Below are 17,476 nucleotides of genomic sequence, written 5' to 3' on the forward strand. Positions count from 1 at the left end.
ACGAGTCACGACGACACGTATATAGTATATATATATATATATATATATTTTGTATTGCATTTTCCGTTATCACGCTTATACGCCGGACCTTTTTTATTCGGAGGTCTGTTTTATGCAAACATCCGGTTACCAGGAGCGCTCGCGACAGGTGCGGATAATTGTGTAACATTGCAGTCAATGGGCGTTTCCACGGAGAATATCCCCTTCTCGTTAAGACTTATTTTTGTAACGTTAGATGAGGAAGAAGCACTTTGTAAGATAAAAGAAGCTTTATACACACTTTAATGCACATAAGTGCATTTTATATTCTGCAGATCGAACGATATTATTATTTTATGATGCTGTTCTTTTTATCCAACATTTCCATAAATCTGATTTTATTATTTCTTATTGATTTCAAGAACATGCAAAGTGTTTCAAGAATGATTAAAGTAATTTACATTTATGCGATCTGTTTTTAGCAGAATGTTGCAGACGACGTTAGCAGAAATTTATTTAATGAGTTGTTTGAGTAATGAGTCAAGTAAAATTATAATAAATTTATAGCTGATATATATTGCTGTCGAACAACATAATTTAACTAACAAGCTTTTGATAGTTTTATATTATCTCGTTCAAAGTTCAAGATTATCTCTCTCTCTCTCTCTTTCTCTCTTTCTCTGTGTACGTGTGTGTGTGTATAGTAAGGCGATGGATTAAAGACAACTCCGATCTCCATGAAGTTTTCCTACTATTCAAGATTATTTTCCGCCTGGTATTACGAACATGGCATCTAACGACGCAAACGCGAACTCGCAACGTAATTAAAGTTCGTTTCGCGTCAGTCGAATGTCCTTTTATATGCAAAGCAAGTCAATTAGAATATCAAACGTGACCTCAAACGGGGACACACGATGCCTGTACTAGAATACCCCGTGGATACCCGCCGTCGCCGCTGCCGCCCCCACCCCCTTTATGACCGGCTGTAATCATAGCCCTGTTTAAAGCGATTTTTAAATTTATTCGCACTGATAGACAAAATGAACGGCTGATGCATAAACACTGCAGCTGTTGGCAGGTGTCCATCGTAATTGACTTCGCTGCGTTTTAGTGCGCTCACTTTGATTATGCAAACAAAACGCGTATGAATAAGAAAAATGAAAATTCATAGGCCATTGATTAAAGAAGTTCTCACGGCGTTCTCGCACCGATTTAACATTCAACGCTGTTTTGAATTGCTTATGATATCGGTCATATGACTGCATCGTGTCATTAATTTCATTTCAAAACAACTCCTAGTTACTCGAGGAAATTTTTGGAAAATTAAAAAAATAATTTTTCTAAATATAACGTAATTCTTACAAATCGCGACAGCTGCATATTGAGACAACTTTCATAAAGTAAAAAGTGGATAAGGTACGTTTTGAACCCTCTTCATTTCAGCGCTTTAATGTAAATGAGATACTGATAATTGTTTCCTGTTTGATACAAGTTTAATTACGGAGGAAATTATAAAAATTAATCCAGGAAAATTATTATTTTATCTCATAACATTAATCGAAGAGAATGATGTTTTGATACAAAGAAGAATAATTAATTAAATAATTAAGCAATTGCAATTTAACAATGAATGAGAAACCAAATGGCTTTGATGCAATAATTTAACAATTTTCAAGGAATCACGCAAGAATTCTCAGTCTTTCAATCTTTTAATACGAGATCAATCTCTGATATAACGAATAAATACGATCGCATTCAGTTTAAATTGAATCATGACGTTTTGAAGTGCATGCAATAGTGATAATAGCGTGTATCGTATTCGCAAAAGAGCGCAAAAAGTGGAAGATCACAGTGTGTCGGGTCTTTATCGAATCGCGGATAAAGTTAGTTAAACGCGGGGAATAAAATGTTGATAACGCGCGCGCTTTATGCGTCGTCGCTGGCCCCCGCACGCTTAAACCGAGCACGTACCGGCTTCTCGTTGCAATTTGCATGCTTTTATGCGGCGCGAAGTTTACAACACGCACGTACACGTGCTACCGACCGCCACTGCATCGCCGACGGCGGCAAAGTTTGTTGTTTTTTTGATGCCTGTCTCTATCATTACGGATAAATCGCGATGATATGAGCGACGATCCGAATTCGACACGGTACGCCGAGAGGAGTTTCAGATCTGAAATATGGTTGATATATTTACATCTCAACGCGACATAATAGATAGACATAATCGCGAATAGTTGGCATCCCGAATGTTAGAATCAATCCATTTATCCAGTTTGGTTCAGAAATAATTCACATTTCTGTCTGATAATTATTTCACGGATTCACAGATTTAAATGAAAAATTCGCGACTCTATACGCGACGCGCGCGAGGAGAGAGGTACTCTTCGTAATTAAACTCGTCAAACGCTAACTCAATTTCGGAGCGAGTTTCGAGTTTGTCCGCGCGGGACAAATAACGATGCACACGGAGACAGCGCGCTGATTTATACGATTTGACAAGCAATTTGCGAGCGTTATTAATATTATTCCCGTTCTATCGAACGATCGTCTATTGGAAAGCAAAATTCCCTCGTTCGTTCTCGAGAGTGCTCAACGTACTAATCTTGTCTCCGACGATAACGAGACTCGCCGTCACACATCGGAGCTGTTGTGCAGACTGTCCGGGCCCTGTTCGCATTAATTATTGCTATTGTGACTAATAACCTTTCGTTAATCTCGTGTTAATTAGCCACGTAGCGCCCAACCTGTTCCGGGCTCGTTCGAGCCAAATGTGATTTTGTGCAGCACAAATGCCGTTGACATTGCACGTACGATATGTAATTTTACGTGATTGCAGAGCGTTATCGCTGCGATACAAGTTCGAGAGAATTTGTTGCAGAAGTGCTCGTAAAAGCTATATTTAAGAGCTTCTCTTTTCACGATCGATCGTCGTGCTTAAACTGTTCGGGCAAACAATTTTGGAAAGATTTAATTTCAGCATAAACGCCGGACGAGAAATTATTCACCGCTGAATATCGATAATGATTATATCGCGCTTGAGAAAAGATTTTGAAGCGATGGGTATTCCGATAACGAAGAAAATCAAATGCTTGGAATTAATGAGTTCGCCAGTACTTAACCGCGAATCAAAGTTCGTATTATATCTTTTTTGCATTTAATGAGAAAGATTAATTAATCGGGCGGTGTTGATTCAATTTAATAAAAATAAATTGCACAATATTGTATGAGGTCTAAATTACGTAGCATGCTTCAAAAAATGCGAAATAAAGATAAGTATTACAAAATATCAGTATCAAGTAAGTAATCATCTTGTTTGAAAAACAAGAGGCTTATTGATTCTTATACACTCAATTTAGATCTCGAGTTTTGTGCGCGCGGAGACAGTCGGACGAGTTTTAAGAGAAGGTGATGTGGTTTGAGAGGGGCGGGGACAAGGTGGAAAGAAGTTGCAGTAAAATAAATTATGCAAAATACTTTCCTTCCTCGGAATATGAAATCGTGGCGGCGAGTTCACTTTACACGAGGCGGAAGCTGAATTTACTTTCCCGTGGCAAATTATAATTCACGTAAAAAGATTACTTCATTCTATTTAATGAATATTTTGCTAAACCAAGTAAATTGCGGAGAGAAGCTAAAATAAATTCACATTAGCGCTATTATTTTGTTTTAATTTAAAAATTTTCCATTAAATTTAATTAAACTACTTTCAATTAGTTCACAATGAAGTATATTCAATTATTATATATTTTCAAGCAACTGCTTTAATTTTGTGAGATATTTGAGATCTTCGTCTCTTTGTTATTAATACAATGTTTATCTGAAAACAAGATCTTTAGCAATCTACTATGCATTTCAGAAATATACTGAGAAAATATATTTTCCATCGTATATAATGTTTGTCTTTGTACTCGTAAATATGATTTTTATGTATACATAAAACATATGCGACATAAAGTTCTTCAATCGAGTTGTTAGAATATTTACAAGACTTCCGTGACCACTTGCCTTCCCACATAAATTTTCTGTCGACTTGCGGGAACGGAAGCATCATCGCGTCGTGACTCAACGGAGGAATCGGCATGTGGGATTCTTTAGTATTCAGGAGTGTATCATAAACGGGAGAATAATACTATCAATTTTTTAATAAAAGAGAGTGAGCAAATGACAAACCAGTTTCGATTAGTTTAAATGTAAATATTAAATAATATAAAAAAGTACAAATAGAGTGAATTTTTTATACGTTTTTTTTCGGCAAATAAAAATTTTTAACAAATAAAAATAATTTAACTCACCAACCGATGTTACAGCAGTAGAGTTGTAGCACACGCGTAATTGCTCTGTAAAAAATAAATAATAGCAAATTTTAAAATATTTGTTAAATTTATGCTAAAGTTTTAAATAAATTTATCGATTGTCGTTATCTTTTTTGCTAAAACATAAATTTTTTAAATTTATCAAATTTATTTCGCGCGGAGTTTTGTGTAATACGGATCGATGAAAAAAACATGCGGATAATAAGATTTAAGTTCTTGTTTTTCTTTCCTCTTGGAGATTATTTCTGTATTTTTCTCCTCTGAGTCGAACCAGAAATACTAAAAATATTTTACATCATAACTTATTTCTTGATAACTGATTTCGTCGTTCATTAATACGTAATGATGGTTGATCCTGTGCGACGTGAAAGATACAACTTTTTTTTAATAAACAAACAGAGTATCATCTCTTCCGTCTTCACATCTTTGTAATTGTGGCGAAATGAGTAAGATTGCAGGAATAATGAGCGCATGGAAAAGAGAAGTGGGAAGGGAAAATTCTCGGAATGAAACGAAGATCAACGTGGGTGGAGAAAATTAGCGATTAATAATACCGGCAGTCAGTCGCAAATTGGTTCCCGCGCAGGAACGATATTATGTTCCTTATTAGAAATGTATTCACTCCTATCATTATTTGTGCTGGTTCTCTTTAAGCCTATTGCACCTCGTCTAGGAGCGAAAGAACAGCTTATTTCCAAAGCATACTCGGAACGCGAACTTTGCAATTAATAAGGCTAGAAACGTGCGATTGCGGCGAAAGTTTATATTTCGAAATGAGAATTAGTTCTCTCTCCTCGTTTTAACATTAATGTTTGTATTTTACGGAGGAAACTTTCGTCGCTTGGAAAATTTACGAACTTTTCCCGCGTTTCTGTTCCCCTGCGTAAGCTCCTCTATGTGAAATCATGAATTGGGCATTGGGCGACTTTACGATCGTTTCGACGGAACTATTCGAGCAGAACAGCAGTCGTGGATTGAACTTTCTCTAAGTTCGACAATTATTTTTATACGTCAGACGTAGAGATCAATATGCCGGCGCGAGATGGTCGAGAACACGATAGTCGCAAGCGATCGATACATTCATCTCATCATAATTCTCATTTTTTTTTCTCTTGTTTTTATCGTCATTTATTTTATAGATACTCAGCGAATATTGAGAGATTGTAACAAATTGCTACTTTATACGTACAACTTTTCCTAACAAAAATTATAGGTACAGAAAATATTCTTTCGTTAAATATTTCATTATTCCACGGTACCTGTATTATACCGGATTACTTATTAAGACTCTGTAATGAATAAACTTTTCAAGTTTCACAGATTATTTTTGTTATCTGTAAATCAAGATGTTTTGCAACGATTTTGTTAGAGAAAAATTTAATTAAAAATTGGTAATTTTTGAAACTTTTAAATCTAAAATAAATTTAAAAAAAAAAACGTATTTTTTTTTCTATTTTCTATAGTCGGTTTTAACGTATCACACCAATTAATTATTATTTTTGATAAAAACTATATTATTCGAGGATGAGGAGTTTGCGCTACTCTTCCCGTGAGATTTTTCGCTGCGAAGAGATACGGGCCGCAAACAAGCCAGAAAATACTGCTACTCGCCGCCTGAAACTCGTTACTGCCGAAGAGCAGTGGGTGGGGTACAATGTTGTCCTTGCAACGAGATACGTCGTTAAAACTGTTTAGTAGTTGTCGAGATAAATTATAAATTTCTCGTTACTCGCAAAGGTGTGCCGTAATAGGATATGATATCGCACGCCAAAATGTAATGCAGGAATACTGGCGAGTGTTTGATAAGAACTTAACAAGGCGCATCGGGAAAATGTCTGTTTTACCTAATGATAAAAATGTTAATATTCAACCTGCAGCACCTGAAAAGCACATTGTGCCGCATTGTATCCGAATCACTATTATTTGCTCATTAGAGATTGCCTTTGATTAATTAATGCGATTATACAAATACATGTGATATTATGCAACATGCTGCAATATAATATCACATATAGTAATAGAATTTCAAATCCATTTTTCGGATTGAGAAAAGCTAAAACCATTTCATGATAAATAAAAGGAATAGTCTGTATCTACAAATATAATATTTCCTTTCTGCCGTTTCTCAAACTCAATAGCAGTGACTGTGCTTGTTTTGAAGTATCGATATTACGTACTACGTCGTAAGAAGATACAACTCTTTTACATTATAAATCTACTGTGTGTGTAATATTCTTCGTGATTAATCCGGATCGCTTAGTCGCGCTTGTCTACTATCCATGACAAGTCATCGCAAATTCTCGTCCGTCTGTGATAAGAAATCTCAAAGCGGTATTGAAATTCCATTCGGCTTCAAAGTGTCGCATTTGCATACGCAGTAAGCTTTACGCTCCTAGCTGAACTGTGTGACATACACACATACACACAGGCGTATGCGTCCGTGGACAGCGTGACGAATCCGCGAAGTAATCAGTCCAAACACATACACATACACATACCGCCTTCACCTCTTATTTATCATAGTATCGCAGTATTTTAATAAACTACTCGCTTCCCTTGTCTCTCGCTTACTTATGAAGCAATAAAAGCGAGTTTACGTCATTCTGCGCATCGTTAACGAACGCTTATCGTGCATGCGTTTCGCCATTCTTTTCCTCATTCCTAAAATGCACATGTGTATCTCTACGTCCGGTGCTTCCGAAGACAGGGTTTAATGCCCGGCGAAATTCAACGATACATCCGGTAAAAGGAGGAATCGCATTACAATGCGTATTTTTATCCGCTCAACATTTTTTGGATCTTCTTTGTTGTTGCATAATTATTTTTATCGTATTGCGACTGATATTTTTTCCGGCTATTGCATGCGTAAATTATTTACTATTAACTTGTTGATTAACTTTGATCGAGTTATTATTGAACGGTAACTGTGTAGTAACTTTGTCATTTAATGAACAAAAATTATTCTAGTATGCAATTTGTGAGATCAATGACGCACCACTTTATATGAAGAATATCATTAATATGATTCATGTTTTTCAATTACTGACAGTGATGTCACGATCATAAAAAGTGTCGAAGATAACAAATGATATCCGACGATAATATAGTTAGAAAGTTTTAAGTTTCAAACTACAAAAATTTAATTACGATAGTAACATTATAATATTGATATAAAGATGTAATAGAAAGAATAATTATACGAAAAAAAGTGTCTAACAAATGCTACAAGTATTTGTTAGTAGTATTAGCGAAAAACAGTCCATCAAAATCATCGAAAAAGACGAAACACAATAGGAGGGTTCGAATCTGTTTAACCTTCTTACAGCGTTCAAGTTCTATCCGACCTTATTTTCACTCGGCGTTCGTAACATCTCGTATACATGACCTCGGACAAGTGAGCTCGGCAAAGTGAAATCTACGTTACGTTGAATCGGAAACGCTCATTGCTTTCCGTGCTTCGTGAGAAGGTCGAAACGTGCGAATGTAAATGTCGAGTGGTTTAAAAATAGGTTTCGAGGAAAAATAATATTTTCACTGCGACAGTAATAATAAAATAAAATTTATAATAAAATAGAAATGAATAATTTATTTCGCCGGAGAATACGATTTTCACTACGTATGCATTTAAATTGCGAAAAATTGGGAAATTGCAAAAATTAATTAAAACTTTATTTAAATTAATTCATATTTAATTAACCTTTAAATTCTCATCAGCGAATTCATGTAATCTCTTTTCAGAGAATAAACATCTCCAAGTCTAATGCGAGGGAGGAACAGACGTGGGCGGGGTGAGGGAGGGAGAATGCTTATCGATTATTCGCGCCGCGTGTTTGGCCCACAAATAGATACATTTCATGTTCATCGATTGCTGTTGCATACACAACGCTTGTATGTCACCGCAAAGCGGAAACAGCGCGTAATAGACCGCCCATCAATATCGGAAAGGTTAAGTGGCGAGAAAGAATAAACAAACGCATGGCGCAAGATAAAGTCGCGTGAAGAGAGGGTGAGAGATCGAGCACTTGAGAATCTCGAACCCTACCCTCGCCTTCGGCTTTTCTTCTTCGACAATGGCTCACTTTCCCCGTGTACCTTCCCATAATCTCTTACACGACTTATTCGACCTTCTCTGGACCCGGAATGATACGTCCGCAGCTGCGTAAAGATCTACGAGGGTGAACTGCTGCGGAAAATTGGCAGGGAATATAGGGTGTTCGGAAACAACTGCTCACTATTACTTTATGATACAATTCTTGATATTGATTAAATGAATGAGACGTAGCGCATTGTGAAAAATTATATATCAAAAATCAGATTCTGAGTAATAATTAACAAAATATTAATCTTAATATTTATATCGTACGTAAAAATAAAGATTGGAAATAAATTTGTCATGAAAAACAAATTAATAAAATAGTAACGCAAATACTGAGAATATGAGTAATAATATTTATAATTAAAGCAAAATACTTTGTGTTTGAATAATTATATCTAGACTCTCATGATTCTCCACATTTCGTAATTATATCCGATTTAACATCAAATATTGATAGATAATTTGCCTATGTAGACTGCTCGCAGATTCAATTTACATTTGAGTATCGAACTAACAACGCAAAAAAGCCTTTCAATTAGCGGAAGAGACGTATTGAAATTATTATTTATTTTCCTCTGTCATTCGTATTGTAAAGAAAGAAACGTATAGTAGAGTGAAAAGTTCTTTGAATTTTCAATATATCGTGTTTCGAATTATTGATATCCGATAGTTTGGACTTTCCAGTAGCTGGCGGTATCAGATTTTCTTCGATGCACTCAATAGTGATTGACAGCTCGGTTATACACATAAAGTGATGGAGCTACAAAGGACTTTTGGATAATTCGAGAGAATGGATACGTGAATAAAAGTTTTTGAGTAATTGGAGATGTTTCTAATTGATTAAAACCTGAATATGTCCGTCCGTTGAAATTGATCACAGTAATTTCTCGAATTATGCCTTCCCTAGTCATACGTTAATATCGAGATCGACGCGGTCGACGATAACGTATGCGACATTTCTGAATTATGCCGTAGATATGTTAGTTAGTACATGCGGTCGATAAGAAGGAGATCCCTGCAGTTCACAGTCGGCTGCGCCACATTTTCTGCATTGAATATTTATTTATTGAATCGTTGCATAGAAAATATTATTCTATATTCAATTTTACAGATGCTCCTTTGTCAAATTCCTATTGTCTCTGAATTTATTATATCATTTAAAATTGCAAATTTTTCGCAAAAGCTGCAGTATATTTTTTTTCTGAAAAGAATTATTTGACATCACATGCAATATTTGATTGCCGAATTTTTTTTTTTTTATAAGAGCGTTTCATAAAACTGGAACTTTCAAACTGCAATGTTTCATATGCATTGACCTAGTATTAATGGAGCGAGAAGTTTCCAAGAATCATGATAATTGCGTGGTGTTAATATTCACAGAAAAACTTTGCGAAAAACTTCTTTTTCATTTTATTCAAGTGCATTTGTGATATTTGTTTGACGAGCTATGTCGATCATTTATTTTTGACGGCAGTATTTATTTAATGTTGTGACGACAGAACAATTATATACTTTACGTAACGCGGTAGATATTTTTAGAATTTATGAAAACGGGTATATATATGCCGCATAAGCGCGTTCCCGCTTTCTCCGCTTTTATGAAGTGTTTGATTTTAAGGTCGCCGCTTTGCTTGGTAATCGATAGTATTATCTTCTTGGAGAACGCGGAGAAACACGTAGACGATAATTATACAGAAATCTTAACTTACAGCTTGCCGTGAAAACCTATAGTTTTACTATCCCTGATTGCTGATAGCGTTATAGGCATTGTTTTATAGTTCAAGAACACTAATGTGTGCTGTTAAATACTTAACAAGCATGAATAATGCATGACTCTTCGCGTAAAACTATAAAATAAACCATAGTTGTTTAACTTATCGAGCCATCGAACGTAAAATTTGCGTTTAAAAATTGCAAAACTACCAATCGCGAAACAAAAGAGGGTTACGAATTAGAGTAATAAATTAATGCGAACATTTTGTACGAAGACATTCGCTTAGTTTATTTTAAATGGAGCCGTGGGCGTCGCGTTTATAAATTCCACGCAGCTTAATACAGCACCGGCTTACAAGAGGGTTTGCACTTACATGGATGAAAGTATTTATGGAAACACGATACGTATATATAACAGTCACGTAATTAATCACGAAACTTCATTCCGAGCATGACCGTGTCGCGATGAGTTTTATAAAGTAACAGATATGTATTTGTTTTATATGCAAAGCCCGTTGAAGAAATTTATGATTTTAAAAGAGAATATATATATACAGTATATATTTGAGTTATCGCTGTGCCATTTAACGTTGTGGCAATCATGATATAATTGGCTCTAATAGAGGCTTGGGGAATATCATTGAGCGCTGTTTGTTCGCTGCGACTTTCTCGTGAAAATTTTACGATTCATTGGCCACGGCACGCGCTTATATAACCGGACGCACACAATGAGAGAGGAAAGATGCAGTTCACCGTTGTGGTAAATGAGAACCGCTGCAGCGAGCAGGTTGACTGTCCCCTCTTCCTCTTTGTCCCCCTTATTCTGTGAAAGAGCGCGAACCACGTTACACGTTGCGAAGCGCCTTTCCGTCGGTCGATACGCATTTAATTAATTAAATCCGAATAGCAGCGCATGTTATTACTAATTATTAGTTTGCTGATAGAGACGCTTTTGCCTTCTTCTGTATAAATTTTGACCGCTAATTGATGCGCTTAATTGATCACACGGATTGATCGATAAAAATGAACATCAAGGAACACATGAAGTTCTCGCGAAAAAATCGAAAGTCTGACTTTTTATATAATTTACTTGATGCAATATATGTATAGCGGCGCTCTCGCGCGCAATAGATATTACATTTCCATGTTGCGTGCTTGCCTCCGATATTTCTTTACCGTAAACGTTTTATCGTACAAATAACTTCGTTTTGCGAGTAATTTGAAGTCTACTGCAGAGTTTGTCTTCATTGTTGGACGAGCTTAACTTTCTATCGAACTTCTCTTTAAAGAGCGCTCCGCGCGCGGCATTAAAGAGCCCGGGCTCGATTGTAAATCTTGCTTGTATCTTTTTTGTTCTCTCTCATTCAATTTAAAGGAGGACGGACCGCGCCGTTTGCTACCTCCTCTCCCGCTGGAGAGGGCCATTTCCAAGCGGCATTCTTAATGAAGCGTTATTATACAGATCGCGGAACAGTATACATGCATTTAGCGAATTTATATTTTCCAGCTAATGAAGCGCGTCGCTGAACGCGGTTTTCATTAATAAACGAACGTTAAAAACTGTAATTAAAGACAGTTGCAAAGAGGAATATTTTAAAGACCAGATTCCGGACTAATACACCGTTGACATTTTATCGCTATTGACTTTTATCGAAAATTATATTGCGCGTTATTTGGTCGAAGGCTACAAAGTAAATTTCCTTTATATAACATTTGTGAACATCAAACGGGCTCGTTAAAGATAAAATAAGTCATTAAAAATAAAATAATAACCATATTTTTTCTCTTTCGCGACAAGATGCAAGCTGTTAAAAATAATGGTTATTTTCTCTTTCCCAGATAAACCAAGAACGAAGCGTGTAGATTTAACTCATTTCTGAAGTTCCATAACATAATTTCTCGAATATCCAAACCTGCGACGGAAAATATCTACGGTTCTCGAAGAGACGAGGTACGGAGAAAGAAATCTTATTTCAGTGCCCGTAGTCCATAATACATCGCGGAAGGTATATTCCAGGGAGCATGTAGCACGGATTTTCTCAGCGGGAAAAAATCTGGCGAAAATGGTCGTTCCCTCTGATATTCTATCGAAGAAGCAAAGTCTCTCCTCTTTTTAGCGACAGAAGCGACATATACTAGGGATAGTAATATTTATAGTCTTGAGCATTAGGCGTGCAGGTATCGGTAATCGTCCGTATACGTACAGTGACTTAGAAAAGTTCCACACGAAATCGTGGCTGGCATTAATGTACCACGGTGTGAACTCGATTCAGGTCAAATCGTGCCGCCGCCGGCACTAACCCTTTCTTGTGTCACTCGCGCTGCTGGCGTCTATCAGGTGATTATGCAGCGCGCGAGATGCTGCGTTACGATACGGCTTTGTCCGTAAACTCCGCCTTGATAAGATACGATAACTCTATTTATATCGCATTCTGATGTATTTACATCGTATTACAATATATTAAATTTCCGAAAGTCTCCACGAGAAGCATTAAATTCTAAAAATCACTCAGTATTTTATTCGATCGAGTTTTTTTACATAATTTCACTGCATTTATGTTTCATTGGTATTACATTTTACTGGTATAATTAATTTAGGATATTCTTGTATAAAAAGTAAGCTTGACAAGTTTATTGGCCCGAAAAATTTTCAGCGACTAAAATTACGATATCAATTAATTTAAATTACACTCGCGTGTGTATGGATTATTATAATTTCGATACAATCGCGCTGTAATTAAATTCAAACGACGCGCAGTAGACGGCGTTGAAAAGTTTAAAGGCCACGATGTCGACACAATGTCGTTACGAGAATAAGCAAATTATGCCATCCGGCTCTGCTGGTGTGTAAGGCTATAATTAGCGCAAATTATAAATAGTTGGCTCGTAATTCGAATTTCGAATTTTTCCGACGCAGCCGTTTGATCTTTTTCCTCTCTTTCTACGTTTTTAGAGAAATTGGAACTGTCTACTATTCGTTAGAAATACCACGGCGAAGTTAAACTTGGTTAAATCGGACGAATCGATGATGATTCTATCCCCGTAATCAAAGACAATGTTATTCGCTGGCGTGACGGCATGCCGGTTATTAAAACTTTAATAATTTGTATTTCAAGGTACAATCTGCGCGATAAGCCAGCTGCCGACTTGGGACGGGTACAGTCGGTCGCAAGAATTTCGTCTGGCTTTCAGTTTCATCGATCCAGTTTCATTTACGTCTGTTTTTCCTCTACGTGCCTAAACTACCTAAAAAATGTTCGGCGATATATACGACAAATATGATCGTATATTTTACCCTTACGAGCCACGATATAAGCATGAATATAATAAAAGAGTATCAGAAATACGTTTTATGAGGCAAATATATTATCTGGGTCATGCGAATAAAGTGTAGCTATATCCATTATTTATTTTTCAAATTTTCATTTATATTAAGATAAGAGTATAATAATAATAATAATATCCTTCTGGCTTCTCGTAGAGATAGCTGCAAGATATAATGTAATGTTTTCTTATTTCAAGACTAAATAGTCGATTAAAAATATAAATTTATCCGCCTGCGTGCGCTTTGCTCTCTCTCTCTCTCTCTCTCTCTTATAAAACGACACGAAGGTCACGCTTAAAGGCACTTTTTCTTCGTTATGCCGTCGCAACTTTGTTGCACTATTTATATGGAGCTGAATGCATTTTATACGCCGTCTCTTACGCTTCTCATAAATCATTCCCGTCTGCCGGGCGGCTCGGTTAGGCTCGTAACGTAGTCACCTTAATGTTAACGACTATCGATCACAGTTCGCGCATTAAGTAGTTCCACCTCCTGTGTTCTAGCGCGTACGTTTACGTAATTACTAATTAGTGCACGAGTACACAGACGAATGTCGGGAAATTCGAATCTGGGACTCCGCGATTTCTTCATAGGAGTCGCCGCGACTTTAATTAAACCGCTTTTTTTTTGCGGATAAACTCGTTAAGAATGCTTCATCCCTGATATTTACTTCTTGCGCTCGCTCGTAAAATACTACGCCCGGAATCGGAAACACGCGAGTGTTATTGAATGATTGCAGCGAGTTCAGCGAGTTCAGCGAGTTCAGCATATTATCGATTCCACTTCCTTCCTTCAACGTCCAATCGTCATGAATTTAACAACGCTTAACTAATTAATTTCGGACCAACCCCGGATGGACTTCACAGCATTTGGGGAATGTGCTCGTGATGATTTTATTGAGCTCTTCACTAGAGAGACGCCTAACGATAGTCGATGACTCATTTCACCGGATTGCGCGGCGAAAGTACACGAGCGCAACAAATGAAACACGAAAAGCGAGATGTCCGCGATGAACTCCGTTTTGACGTATCAGGGGTTCTTAACGCGTGTTACGGACTGCTGATATACCGCGGAATAACGCGGAGTTTTCGATCGATAACGATTTTTCAGTGGCCACTCGGGCCGGATTGCCTCGCGAAATCGGACAGCGCCAATCCCACGTCTGCCAATATTAACGTCTCCCGTCGCGAGTCTATCCCATTTGTCAACATGTGTCGCCCACAACGGGAAACAATACTCGTTAACGGTCTATCGCGGCAGATACGACGGAGCGATCTGTGCATACATGTGAAACATACCGTGTTTTCAATAGCGTCAGCGGGGATACTTACGAATCGAATGAAACAGATGTGTGTGTCTCAATCATACCGCAATTATCTACGATAGACAACTCCAAATTCAATTGCGCGTTTCGTAATCGTATGGAAGCGGCACGTGTAATGCACAGGCGTTTCAATCTCGCATTAATTCCTTAAACGCGTGGCTATACCGTCATTCGTATTAATTCCATTCCACAAAATATAATTTTTCATCGAGTAACGAGCTGGATTTATGCAATGTGAGATAAAATATATTTTGCAATTATAATTTCTGGAATTAACGTTTTAATTATTCCTGTGTTAATTGTAATAAAAATTAAATAATGAAATATCGTCGGAAATGAGAATATAACAATACTCTTTATGAAGAAAAATATCTTACATTACTGTATTGTACATTGCGGTGCAATCCGAGTTATCTTTTCGATCGCAGTCCCGATAGCGTCGGGTATTTGTAAACGTCGTTTTATATTCTGCTTGATCGCATGTTGCATCAGATTTCGGTAGAGTTTGCTCCGAAGGACGCTATTGTTTAGTCATTCCTTCAGTTAGTTAACGCGAATAGACTAGAAAATAATTTTAAATAAACTAAATTTAAGATGTAAAATGTTACGCAACACTCGTGTAGTCGTAATTCAGTTTTTTAAATTTTGTTTGTTAATTATTTTCTACCGCAACGCTGTCTAATTATCATTTTTATCGCGGTCAACACTAAAAGGAAGAGCATCAACTATGCAAATGCGCACGCGTGAGTTCTCTCTGGGTTGAAGGCAAAGCTGCTTCTGCACTGCTTGTCAGACACGACGAAGGGCGAAGTCCCTTATGATTAATCTACGCCTCGCATCACGATATCAGAATTACCTCCGACTTTGTTCCCATCTATTATCCGAACGAATAATCTCTGTAATTTGGAGTGAGGGCCGCTCAAAAGGCGTCAAGCTCGCGGACCGGCCACGATATTGCTTTGAAATCGCGTGAGTCTGCTTGACTTAGAAACCACGGTGAATCACGAAATATTTCGTAATAACATGCAGCAACATCGCGCCTATACATATCACGCGTGCTCAAACTATTTTCAAATAAAACAATATCGAGGAAAAGAAGAAATTGGCTTTTTAATTGGACACGTAAAATTCCAATTAATACCATGCAAGTATTTCCGAGTTGTCAACACGACGTTTAGATGTGATTCATTCGCGCATTGAAATGAAAAATCTGTTATTCACTGCGTAAAGCAAGACACATTATAATCAATATAAAAGCGCTTCGCGTGTGCGCAGGTCGTTTGATTTATTCACATTTCGTTACCAACAGATAAAAAATACAGAGCGTACGAATTTTTTTTACATAGAAACCTCAATTTTTATCATTTCCAGAGTTCGAGTGCGTACAACGCGGATGTGGGAAAGCTGCCATTTATAAACAAAACCGTCGACGCGGTATAAATATTTGTCCGCGTAAACGCGCTCGACGCATGCCTGTCGCTCTGAAATACAATACAATTTTCCAATTTTGTTGTACCATTTGGGAAACTGGTATAAGCGCGCTTGGCGCTGCTGATTCTTTTTTCATCTCGCCTCGCGTAGTTGCAGTTGCAGCCGAAGCCCTCCAAAGTGCCGTTTGTTTCTGGTACGATAGAAATTCCCGTATTTCCGCTAGAATTCGATCTCCAATTCCTGTCATTCGTCGTCTTTGAGTGAACTCATTGCACGAATTCGAATGTCAATTCAATACGTATTTATTTCTATTTTTAACTTTGCTCGACCTTGTTAATTGTTTCGCCAATAATTTAATTAAATCTTATTTCAACAAATTTTTCCTTAAAAGGATAAACTAATTCCCGTGAGCGATTCTCTCTCTCTCTCTCTCTCTCTCTCTCTCTCTTTCTCTCTCTCTCTCTCTCTCTCTCCCCCCCCCCCTCCCTCCCTCTCTGTTTCTCTCCCTTTCGGGACATAGCTAGAGCTATAAAATAGATTAGGAACAGACAATTCGCGTTACTCACGGTTAGCTTTAACTGGGATTGGTGTAACCGGCCCTGAAACGCCTCGCGTGTTATCGACCCGACAGAGCTACATCAGGGCGATTTCATAGATTAGCGTTCTCACAAAGGCGAGGACTAAGTTAGCACTGGCTACGAGTATTTTGACAGCAACAGATGTCAAGCTAACCATGGCAGCGCCGGCCTCGGTTAATCAATGACCTAATTGGGCACGCTATTCAACCGAACGTGATGCTCCAAACGAAACGTACGTTCCACGCGCAGTTTGCACGTGCCAGTATTTTTTTCGCGCAAAGAGAAATGCAGAATACTTAAAATGAATGTTAAGCGATTAAATTACTCTCTTCCTCTTTTTCGATAACATCACGTCGCAATTCGACAGATTCTCTAGAATATGTTTTATGGCAACGTTCCAGGTCAAGTCGCGCCCCTCATTAAATATCTGCTCGCCGAGCGTCGGAAAATTGTTGAATTCAGAAGGCATAATTGAATGGAGAACGTGTTAGAATGTTAAAACGCTCACGGTAACATGAACGAAACCGACGAATTTTGTGGAAATGCAAGCCGGTCGAGTACCTAAAATCGCCCGGCATACACGCGCAAATTTTAATGCCCGTCAGTGTATAAAGATGTAAATGCGGCTGGCAGTGCGGATACATGCTTCCCTTATTTCTTATACGGGAGAAATTATATCTCGAGCATAATTATACCCGTGCTACATAGCAACGT

General features: G+C 37.5%; 1 protein-coding gene across 7 annotated transcripts in view; it reads left to right on the forward strand.

Annotated features, from left to right (window-relative positions):
* The window catches only part of LOC105672187 (proline-rich protein 36-like), a 125,939-nt gene that overhangs the window by 81,673 nt on the left and 26,790 nt on the right, over nt 1-17,476 (forward strand). Inside the window, exon 3 of one of the 7 annotated variants that reach the window (XM_012366946.2) lies at nt 11,944-12,055. The exons of the other annotated variants lie outside the window; for them this stretch is intronic. The gene's annotated coding sequence lies outside the window, so the exon portion shown is untranslated. The remainder of the gene's footprint in view (nt 1-11,943; nt 12,056-17,476) is intronic. 7 annotated transcript variants of the gene reach the window in all.

This window comes from Linepithema humile, chromosome 4 (genome assembly GCF_040581485.1).
Source record: "Linepithema humile isolate Giens D197 chromosome 4, Lhum_UNIL_v1.0, whole genome shotgun sequence".
NCBI classification, from domain to species: domain Eukaryota; kingdom Metazoa; phylum Arthropoda; class Insecta; order Hymenoptera; family Formicidae; genus Linepithema; species Linepithema humile.